General features: G+C 46.5%; 1 long non-coding RNA gene across 2 annotated transcripts; it reads left to right on the top strand.

Moving 5' to 3' along the window:
* Positions 1 to 3,491: 3,491 nt before the first annotated feature.
* On the top strand, positions 3,492 to 9,441 carry LOC108635109. Of its 2 annotated transcripts, XR_001917750.1 has the most exons (4): positions 3,492 to 3,554; positions 3,698 to 3,773; positions 5,986 to 6,158; positions 6,528 to 6,996. It is a non-coding gene; the product is annotated as an uncharacterized LOC108635109 (long non-coding RNA). The 2 variants fall into 2 exon arrangements; XR_001917751.1 differs by lacking the exons at positions 3,492 to 3,554; positions 6,528 to 6,996 and adding an exon at positions 9,380 to 9,441 and having other exon boundaries at positions 3,714 to 3,773.
* Positions 9,442 to 10,114: the final 673 nt, after the last annotated feature.

Raw genomic sequence — 10,114 nt, 5'->3', positions numbered from 1 at the left:
TATCCACCCAGTACCAGTCATTGGCAGAGAGCTGAGCAAGCCCATCACCTTCCCTGATGGACGCTCCTTACCTGCAGGTATGAACTTTCACCTCCCCACTCAGCTAAGCACTCTGTAGGACACATGCTAGACAGAAATCCACCTGTGCGTTTCCAGTTTCAGGATGCTCTGGCTCTTGTCTGCCTGAAGATAACATTTATTCTCTAGTTTGAATGAGCTTTAAAAGAATGCCTTTCCATAGATCCTAGGATTAATACTACCATATATTAAATAATCCTACTGCTAGGAACATATCTTGGGAAAAACCAGAATCCAAAGAGCACATGTGCCGCAGTGTCCATTGGCAGCATTGTTTACAATAGCCAGGACGTGGAGGCAACCAAGGTGTTCACTGATAGATGAATGGATAATGAAGCTGCGGTCCATACACACAATGGAATATTACTCAGTATAAATGGAAAAATATGAGTCAGTTGCAGTGAGGTGGAAAAATCTACAGCGTGTTATACAGAGTGAAGCACTCAGAAAGAGAAAAACAAATATCGCGTATTAACACACACACACGTAAACATAGACTCTACGAAAATAGTGCTGATGAATGTATCTGCAGAGCAGGAATGTAGATGCAGACACAGGGAATGGACTTGTGGATGCAGGAGGGGAAGGAGAGGGTAGGACAAGTTGAGAAAGAGAAAGTAACATCGGCACAGATAGACTTTCATGTGTAAAAATACTAGTATGTATCTAGTGGAAAGCTGCTAATATAAAGGGAAGCCCAGCCTGAGTCTCTGGCTGAAGAGAATCCTTTCCTGAGGCCACCAGAGCGGGTCCTGAGGGTCCCCGTCGTAAGTCGAGAGCACCTGCCGCAACTCGAGAAAATCCAGGAGGTTCTCCCTCCAGGTGAGATGAGGCCCATTTCCGCTGAGGCATCTCGAGGCTAATCACGCCTAACCTCTGGAACATCCAAAGGGTCCTTCACACCCTTGCTGCAACTCTAGAAGTTCCCCGACATACCGTCTCCACTCGAGAGGAAGCACGAGAGTCCCGCCCACGGAAGGCGAGAGAGGTGCAGGATGGAGGGGATATAGTTTGTTGTTTAGTTGCTAAGTGATGTCTGGCTCTTTTGCGACCCCACAGAGCGTAGCCCACCAGGCTCCACTGTCCATGACATTTGTCAGGCCAAGAATACGGAAGTGAGTTGCCATTTCCCTCTCTCTCCATATAGATACATAACTGCACCTTGCGGAGGAGCCTGGTAGGCTGCAGTCCATGGGGTTGCAAAGAGTCGGACACGACTGAGTGACTTCACTTTCACTTTTCACTTTCCTGCATTGGAGAAGGAAATGGCAACCCACTCCAGTGTTCTTGCCTGCCGGGGTCAGCCCCGGTGGATCCAGGGAATTCGAAGGGTGACGGCGTTGGCGTGGAAAGACTTGTTTGTTTATTAATGTAAGATTTAGATTAAGAAACTATAGTGTAATAAGAAGATTAAGTGGAGGAAGAGGGCTGAATAGCTTGGTTTACGCGGAAGGCCAATAAAAATTCCAGACAAGGAATTTGCACATCTGCGTTTGGGCCACCGGCGCCCGCTTGAATATCTAAGGGTGCCTCGCCTTAAGCTCCTTTCGTGCGGGTCTTAACAGCCGGGGCAAGTAAGTAGACCTGGCGAGCCTCCGCGCCCCAGGTGGAGATTCAGCCTGAAGTTAAAGTAAAGAGCAGAGAGAGGAAGGGAGAGAAGAAGAGAGAGGAGAGACATGGGAAGCCAGAGTCCAAAAGAAACCAGGCCGAGAGACTAGTTCGAGAAGCTGGCCCGAGAAACTGGCCCCCCTCCTTTATTGTTCAGAAGGCCTTTTATACTTTTTATAAAAACACGGAGATAAATGGGTAACACAATTATGTAGCGTTCGCAACCCAGATTCTTTCCGCATATCATTTTGTATACAAAAGGTCTCAGGTGATTTACATTATCTTCTGGCCAAGAGGCTTGTTAACACTTTTTGGCTCTCTTCCTTAATGAATGTTAATTTGTTTCGCCTGAAGTGTTTTTCTTTAATCTGCATCTCCTTAAAGCATTTAAAGTTACAAACTCTATAGAACAAGGTGCAGTGGGATATAACAAAGAAGGTCCTTACTCGAAGATCTAATGTTGCTAATACCAGGTCTACTACTTGTTTTTCTATATACCAACTATATCTAAAATAAAGGATATGAAAATTTGGCAGCAAGCATTGACTCAAACAAATGAAACCTTTAATCAGTCCTATTCTAAAAGATTTTGACTCTTCGGAAGCTCCTACATTCCTAGGATGTTTTAAGCTTCCTGTGCCTCCTGCGGTCAGGAGGCCTCAAACAATCACACGCGCAGAGTCCTGCAGGCAGGCTAGAAAGCCATCGAGGGGTTTTTGGATTGAAACACTCTTTCAAATGCAGAAGACTAAAGCCCTGAATTGACTTTTTCCAGAAAATGTCAGAAGAGTGGAAAAGCAGAGCACAAAAGCCGGCAGATTTTTGTTGGGGTACATGCTTAGGAATTTCCAGAGGGGTCCTGAAGTCTGAGCACGCCTTGCGTATGTCAGCTTCCTGCTCATGACCTTGTCACGGGCGGGATTCCTCACACTGGCTCCGGCACTTGCCTGGAGAATCCCAGGGAAGGGAGAGCCTGGTGGGCTGCCGTCTATGGGCTCTCATAGAGTCAGACACGACTGAAGCGACTTAGCAGCAGCAGCAGCAGCATGGCAGAAACTAACACACCTTTGGAAAGTAACTAACCTCTAGTGAAAGAAAAAAATGTTTGACACAAAACTTGAATGTAACAAAGGGCAACAAGTAAATGTTGACCCTTCTGCGTGGTCTTATGATGGAGCCTAAAATTCTAATACTTGAATCATGAAGGCAGAAGCAGAGGGAGGCATGGTGCTTCCAAATGGGGTGTAAATAAGGGAGGGCGCTCAGAGACTCCACTGACATGGGTCATAGGCTCTAGTCTCTGAGGTGCCCTCTGGCGGATGGCAAGGAGCAGGTGATGATGAGGTCTGAGAGCCCTGCCATGGCTGGAGGCCACCCACTGACTCAGCACCCAGTGGGTCTGAATCCCAGCCCGTTCCCTCCTAATTGTGGGACCATAGACCCAACTCTTAACCTCTCTGAGGCTCAGGTGCTTCATGGGCTTGTGGAGACAGGAGTGCTTGCGTGAGGATTAAATGATTCTTGCACATTCCCCAGGTTCATGATGGCACTTGATAAATGTGAGTTGTCACCTGAGCTGCTCCTAAGTGTATCCTTGCCGTTCCTTTAATTCTCAGTCCTGGGCTGTGGTCACCTACCCCTAATCTGTGACCGTGTGCTTTGTCATGCCCCGCCCACCTGTCTTGAAAGAGCATCATTCCATTCAGAGTGACGGAGGCTGCTCCCATGATGGCTCCCGGGGCTTTTGCGAGGCCACACATCCCCTGCACTATGGGACCATCAGCTTCTCTCTCCTCTGCTCTGACATCTTACTGTCCCTCTCCATTTATGGGCTTCATCACAACCCGAAGGTGTGGCCGAACCCAGAGGTACGATGGACGTGGGAGGAGGAGATGGGACCTCTCTCGACACCAAACCCTTCCCCTGCTCCCTCTCTGGGATTCTTATCCCCCAGTGCATTCATGTGAGGGGTTTGACCCCGAATGTCCAGGCCCTGGTGCTCTCTCTGCAGGTATTTGACCCAACCCGTTCGCACCAGGTTCTACTCGACACAGCCATGCCTTCCTGCCCTTCTCAGGAGGATCCAGGTGAGGCCTCTGTACTGGGGAAAGCAAGTGTCACTGGTTGCTACCCGATGTGTGTGACTGTCTACCTTCATATGAGGAGCATGAAGTTCCGTCCTTGTATGTTGATGGGCTGAGAAGGAGGCGTGGGTCTCCATGTACAAGAAGGTCTTCAGGACCCCACCAAATGACAGACCTCCCACTGTCCACAAGGACTGACCTCATTTCCATGTCCGTGGCCAATCCAAAGTATCCAGGGTTTTCCTCATTTTAGGAGTATGACGTTATAGCATTACAGTCTTCATGACATTTAAACTACACAGTTTTTGGTTAGCACAATTTCAGTCACACAATTATCTTCATTAAAAGATGATTTTCTCTGTTCCCAACTTCCTAGTCAGCCCCGTGCCTTTCTGCTTAATTCACCTGTCCGCCCACACTGTATTCGTCGTGCTTGCCTGGATTGGGAATTCCATGTCCTGAGGCTTCAAGTTATGTATGTGATCAGTTATAGTTGTAGTTTGAAGAAAGTTTCACAGTCATGAGTATGTTCTCACTTCCTGCACTACATCTGACATAGATTTGACTGTGTATTAATATAACCATGACAGATATTTTCTGTTGCCAAAATTCTTTATTAAAAAGCAGAGTTTAGACACCATGGTCCCAGATTATACAGAGTAATGTTAGTAAGAACAATCTTAAAGCGGAGGACAATCAAGCCTGCTTTGGGGAGTCTATTGCTGATCCTGCTCATGATGCCAGTTTCTCACTGCTCATGCTGTGCACACTGTTTGCTGAACGCAGGATAGATGCAAAGCATCAGCTAAGAGGCTGGAGGAGGACTGGAGGAGGACTGGAGGAGCCATAGGGACTGCAGACACGTTTGTTCTCTCCTGGCTGTGTTATGGCCGCCATAACACAGCTCTGTCCTGCCTGACACAGCCGCCGTAGCAGCAGCCATAAAAACCATAACATAACCTCATATAATATAACCATGATGTTGGTCCAACTTAGCCCCAGTGCAGTAGTAACCAGGGCTTTCATAGCCAAACTCATAAAGGCGTACCTCACACCTCCCGCAGAGCTTTTGCAGGTGGAGCTTAGATACCAAAAGTAGCCAGAGTCCAAGCGAGTACCATGTGATGCATGTGCGCAGTGCTATAGGTAATCCAGCTCTTCCATAATCATTAGTTACAAACCCCGAGGCCCCAGTGAGAGGCCTCAGGGAGAGAGCGCCTGACAATGCCATCTTGGCTAATTTGCTCTTTCCCTACAGGAAGGAGAGTATTTTGTGTTTGACATGTGCATTTGAAAAATCTATTGCATGTAAAACATAAAGCACCCTTGAGATAGCTATTAGCCTGATTGATACACTCCTAAATGATTGCTGTGAAGATCTTAAAGGGCACAGAACCTCCCCTGAAATAGTAACTTCAGTGGCTTTGTAACTTAGTGGAAACAAGTTTTTTTTTGACTGTACAGATCTAGGAAATTCTCAGCTGGTGAATCAACCTTTACAGAACAGTGTTGAAGTAAACTGCCTTCCTGAATTGATTCTAGGATTTGGTTTACACCAGGGTCTAGCCCTTCTTTGTAGACATGGCTGCAGGTCATTCAGTTGCTGCTAGAGGGCAGGAGGGACTCGGCAGCTTGATTCCTACGTCAGACTGAATATTTCTTTTATTCTCATTCCACTTGAGTTGTTTTCAATTCAATCAATATTGTTCAAATGTGAAAGTATGTATTAAGTGTGTCTCTGTGTGCCAAGACCTGTGCTAGGAGATGGGAACACGGGGATGATAACGCTGTCCTCCCCAGGGCTCACAGTCAACAACATGTCTACTTCAACAGACATCATTCACCCATCCACTCTTTCACTCATTCAGTCCTTGAGCAGACTGTAGGGGATCAATGCCCCGGGCTTTCCTGAAACCAGGAATTGCCAATGACGAGTGAATAAAGTACTAGTTCACAGTTCTTGATCACTTAACTTGACTCTGCGGTTTAAAGCGCTGATGCTCCCAGGTTTTCCTGCTGAGAGCAGGAGTATGAGTTAGGAGCAGTCCTTAGAGAGGTGGGCTTTGCCATCTGTCAGGGGAAGAGTTTTGCTGGCAAGTTCAGTGGGATGAGTAAGGAAGGGATCAGGTCTTGACCACAGGAGGAGAGCCCTGATTCCCTGTGCTCAGCAGGGGTTAGAAGCCTCTGCTCTCTTCCTTTTTATCTCCCAACCCAGGAACTGCATCGGGAAGCAGTTTGCCATGAATGAGTTGAAGGTGGCCGTGGCCCTGACCTTGCTTCGCTTTGAGCTGTCACCGGATCCCGCCAGGGTCCCTGTGCCCATGCCAGTCGTTGTGCTGAGATCCACAAATGGGATCCACCTGCAGCTCAGGAAGCTCTCTGATTCAGGTGGGGACAAGGACTAGCTCTGAGGGCCCCTGTCTGCCATCCCGTCTTGCTGTCACTCTCTCCTGTCCTTGCCCTTTGCCCACTTCCTGCTTTTGTCTGCCCCCCTGCCAGCTTGCCTCATGTCCTGCCTCCTGCCCCCTGCCCAGCAGCAGACTTTCTGCCCTTCTCCTATCACCCTTTTCCAGGCTCCCTATGTGCTGTCTCTCCATCTGTCTCTGACCCCCTGTATCTCTCACTGTCTACCTGAATCCTGATCACCCAACACCCTCCAGCCTGTCTGTTCTCTCCTGTGTTTCTCCCCTTCTGCCTGCCTCTCTGTCCCTGAATTCACTTTTGTTTTGATGGTAAAATGAATTGTCTCTGCCTTAGGGACTTAGAACAACAAAAAATTATCCTCTGATGGCTCTGGAATGAGAAGTCAGAAAAGGGTTTCCCTGGACACAACCAAGATGTTGACACATCCCTCATCCAGGGACCTGGGACAGGATCCTGCTTTTTGTCATTTTTGCATCTAGAGCTTCAATCCTTGCATTCCTTGGCTCCTGGGCCTTCCTCCACATTCAAATCCAGCAGCATCTTCAAATGTCCCTCTGCTTCTGTCTTCACATAACCCTCTCTTTCATCAAGACTTTGTGCTTAGCTGGGCAACTCAGATCGAACAGGCTTATTCTGGGTTTCTGGCAACTAGGACAAGAACACCTGGGGAGCCATCCCTGGACCTGTTAAATCCTGTGTGCCTCCCTTCGCCCTGGGCCACTGCTCTCTCCTGTGTGAGATGGGTCTACCCCGTTTCACTCACATGGCTTCCTCTTTCCCCATCCCTGTATAAAGTGCACAATATCATATGGAATGTGTGTGTCTTGTCTGAAAGCAGTTGGATGAAGCAGAAGAGAGAGAAGGGGAGGGAATAACAGCAGGGAGGAGGAGGGGAGATAACACGTGCTCTGTGAGGCCGAGACCTAGTAGGGAGAGCTTGTCCAGCCCCCTGCAGCTTCACCCTCTGGAGTCACTCAAGCCCCACACCCTGCCTGGTGTCTGAGGCTCCCATGACAGCTGAGTCAGAAGAAAGGCCTCATCCCCTGAGGCTCAGAGGGAAGACGCTCACTCCAGCACCTGTCAGGGAGGGAGCCTGCCTCTTCTGTGGTAGCTTCCTCACCACATCTGTAGAGGGGCCCAGCCAGCGCCCACCCTGTCCTGAGCAGGGAAGACTTACAGACTTTGTCAGGCACAAAAGTCTCCTTCACCCCAGAAGAGATTTGAGAAGAGCCCAGCCTGGCCATGTCACCAGCCCCCTGGCAGCCGTTCCTCATGGGCAGGGCCTGCAGGCTCCTCAGATGCCACAAGGGGTGGGTGTGTGTGTGCAGGAGGGCCTGGAGGAACCAGCTGGGCACAAGTCTTGGATGCCACACAGGGAGAAGCCAGCCCCTCAGGACACTTGTAAATACTGAGCTTCTCCAGAGGGTAAGGCAGAAATGACAATGCCTCAGTTGGGAATGCAAACTAGTTTAGCCACCATGGAGAAGAGTGTAGAGATTCCTTAAAAAACTGGAAATAGAACTGCCATATGACCCAGCCATCCCACTTCAGGGCATACACACTGAGGAAACCAGCATTGAAAGAGACACGTGTAGCCCAGTGTTCATCGCAGCACAGTTTACCATAGCCAGGACATGGAAGCAACCTAGATGTCCATCAGCAGATGAGTGGATAAGGAAGTTGTGGTACATATACATATCAGGATATTACTCAGCTGTAAAAAAAGAATGCATTTGAGTCCATTCTAACGAGGTGGACAAAACTGGAGCCTATTATACAGAGTGAAGTAAATCAGAAAGACCAATACAGTACATTACTGCATATATTTAGAATTTAGAAAGATGGTAATGACAACCCTATAAGGAAGACAGCAAAAGAGACATGGATGTAAAGAACAGACTTTTGGACTATGTGGGAGAAGGCAAGGGTGGGATGATATGAGAAAATAACACTGAAACATGTGTATTAGCATATGTAAAACAGATGACCAGTGGAAGCTCAATGCATGAAGCAGGGCACTCAAAGCTGGTGCTCTGGGACAACCCAGAGGGATGGGGTGGAGGGGGGTTCAGGATGGGGGGACTCATGCACGCCCGTGCTCGTCAACGTTTAGGAACAACCACCACAATACTGTAAAGTAATTAGCCTCCACTTAAAATAAATAAATAAAAGGAATGGAGGTAGTGTGGAATAATTAAAAAAAATGATTGAATTTGTTTACAAAACAGAAATGATGCACAGTCATAGAAAACATGCATTAGCTTACCAAGGAAATAGGGAGAAAGGAATAAATTCAGAGTATGGGATTATTCGATAAACATTACTGTATATAAAGTAGATAAATATCAAAATTTACTGTAAGCACAGGGAATCTTATTCAACATATTTTGATAACCTATAATGGAGAAGAATCTGAGAAAGAATATGTATGCATATAGTGCATATATCTGAATCACTTTGCTGTGCAACTAAACTAACACAGTATTGCAAATCAACTAGAAGTCAATCAAGTAAAAAAAAAAAAAAAGCACCATACATTGGCCTTTAATTTAGAGCATTTACACTCTCCTGGAGAACCTTACCTCAGACATGCCAGTTATTGCCACCTAGAGGTGCTGTATACCCACCCCTCCTAAAGGTATTTTTCTGGTTCTGGAATGCATAACTAGAACACATATATTCATCAGTTGGTAAAGAAGAAGTAGCTAAATTTAGGGGTTTAATGTTTCCAGCTTCACTGGGATCTTCCCATATGTCCCCATTCCAACGTCAGGTTCCCATTACTTCCCAGTAAATGCTCACACTTTGGCAGAAGATTGGGAAATCAATTTGCATGTAATGCAGACACTGACAGGATGAGACTCTGGATTTAGTTTTCACAAATCTCAGCCCTGGCTGAGGCCCTGTGGCTACAGGAAACAAAGGTTTCTTTCAGGTCAGATATTGAAGCTTTCTGGTCAGTTATGTGTGGTTTGGCCTGGGAATTTGAATTCCCAACCTCATCCATTTCCTTCAGTGCTTTCACCAGTACAGCTAGGAACAACCAGCTGGTTTACTAAACTCTTTAATTTGACTGAAAAGTTCTAAAATATTGAATATATGGTCATCAGAATCTTGCTTTTGTAAAAATTTGGTTAGTAACATCCAGTGATGATGTGTTGTGTATCTTTATTTAAAATCCTCAGAGATGATGCTCTTAAAGGACTGCACTCAACATGTCAGCAAATTTGGAAAACTCAGCAAAGGTCAGTTTTCATTTCCAATCCCCAAGAAGGGCAATGCTAAAGAATGTTCGAACTATATATCCTTGTGCTCACATTACATGCTAGCAAGATTATGCTCAAAATCCTTCACGCTAGGATTCAGCAGTATGTGAATTGAGAATTTCCAGATGTGCAAGCTGGGTTTAAAAAATAGAGGAACCAGAGATCAAATTATCAACATTCGTTGGATCATTGAGAAAGCAAGGAATTCCAGAAAAACATCTACTTCTGCTTCATTGACTATGCTAAAGCCTTTGACTATGTGGATCACAACAAACTGTGGAAAATTCTTCAAGAGATGGGAATACCAGATCACCTTACCTGCCTCCTGAGAAACCTGAATGATGCTGGTCAACAAGCAACAGTTAGAACTGGACATGAAACAACAGACTGGTTCCAAATTGAGAAAGGAGTACATCAAGGCAGTATATTGTCACCCTGTTTATTGAGTTTATATGCAGCATATATCGTGCCAAATGTTGGGCTGGCTGAATCACAGACTGGAATCGAAATTGCCGGGAGAAATACCGACAACTACAGATACGCAGATGATACCACTCTAATGGCAGAAAATGACAAGGAACTAAAAGCCTCTTAATAAGAGTGAAAGAAGGGAGTGAAAAAGCTGGCTTGAAACTCAGTATTCAAAATACTAAG

This window comes from Capra hircus, unplaced genomic scaffold (genome assembly GCF_001704415.2).
Source record: "Capra hircus breed San Clemente unplaced genomic scaffold, ASM170441v1, whole genome shotgun sequence".
NCBI lineage: Eukaryota > Metazoa > Chordata > Mammalia > Artiodactyla > Bovidae > Capra > Capra hircus.
The sequence above is the reverse complement of the archived record's forward strand: the minus strand, read 5'-3'. Positions and strand labels throughout refer to the sequence as shown.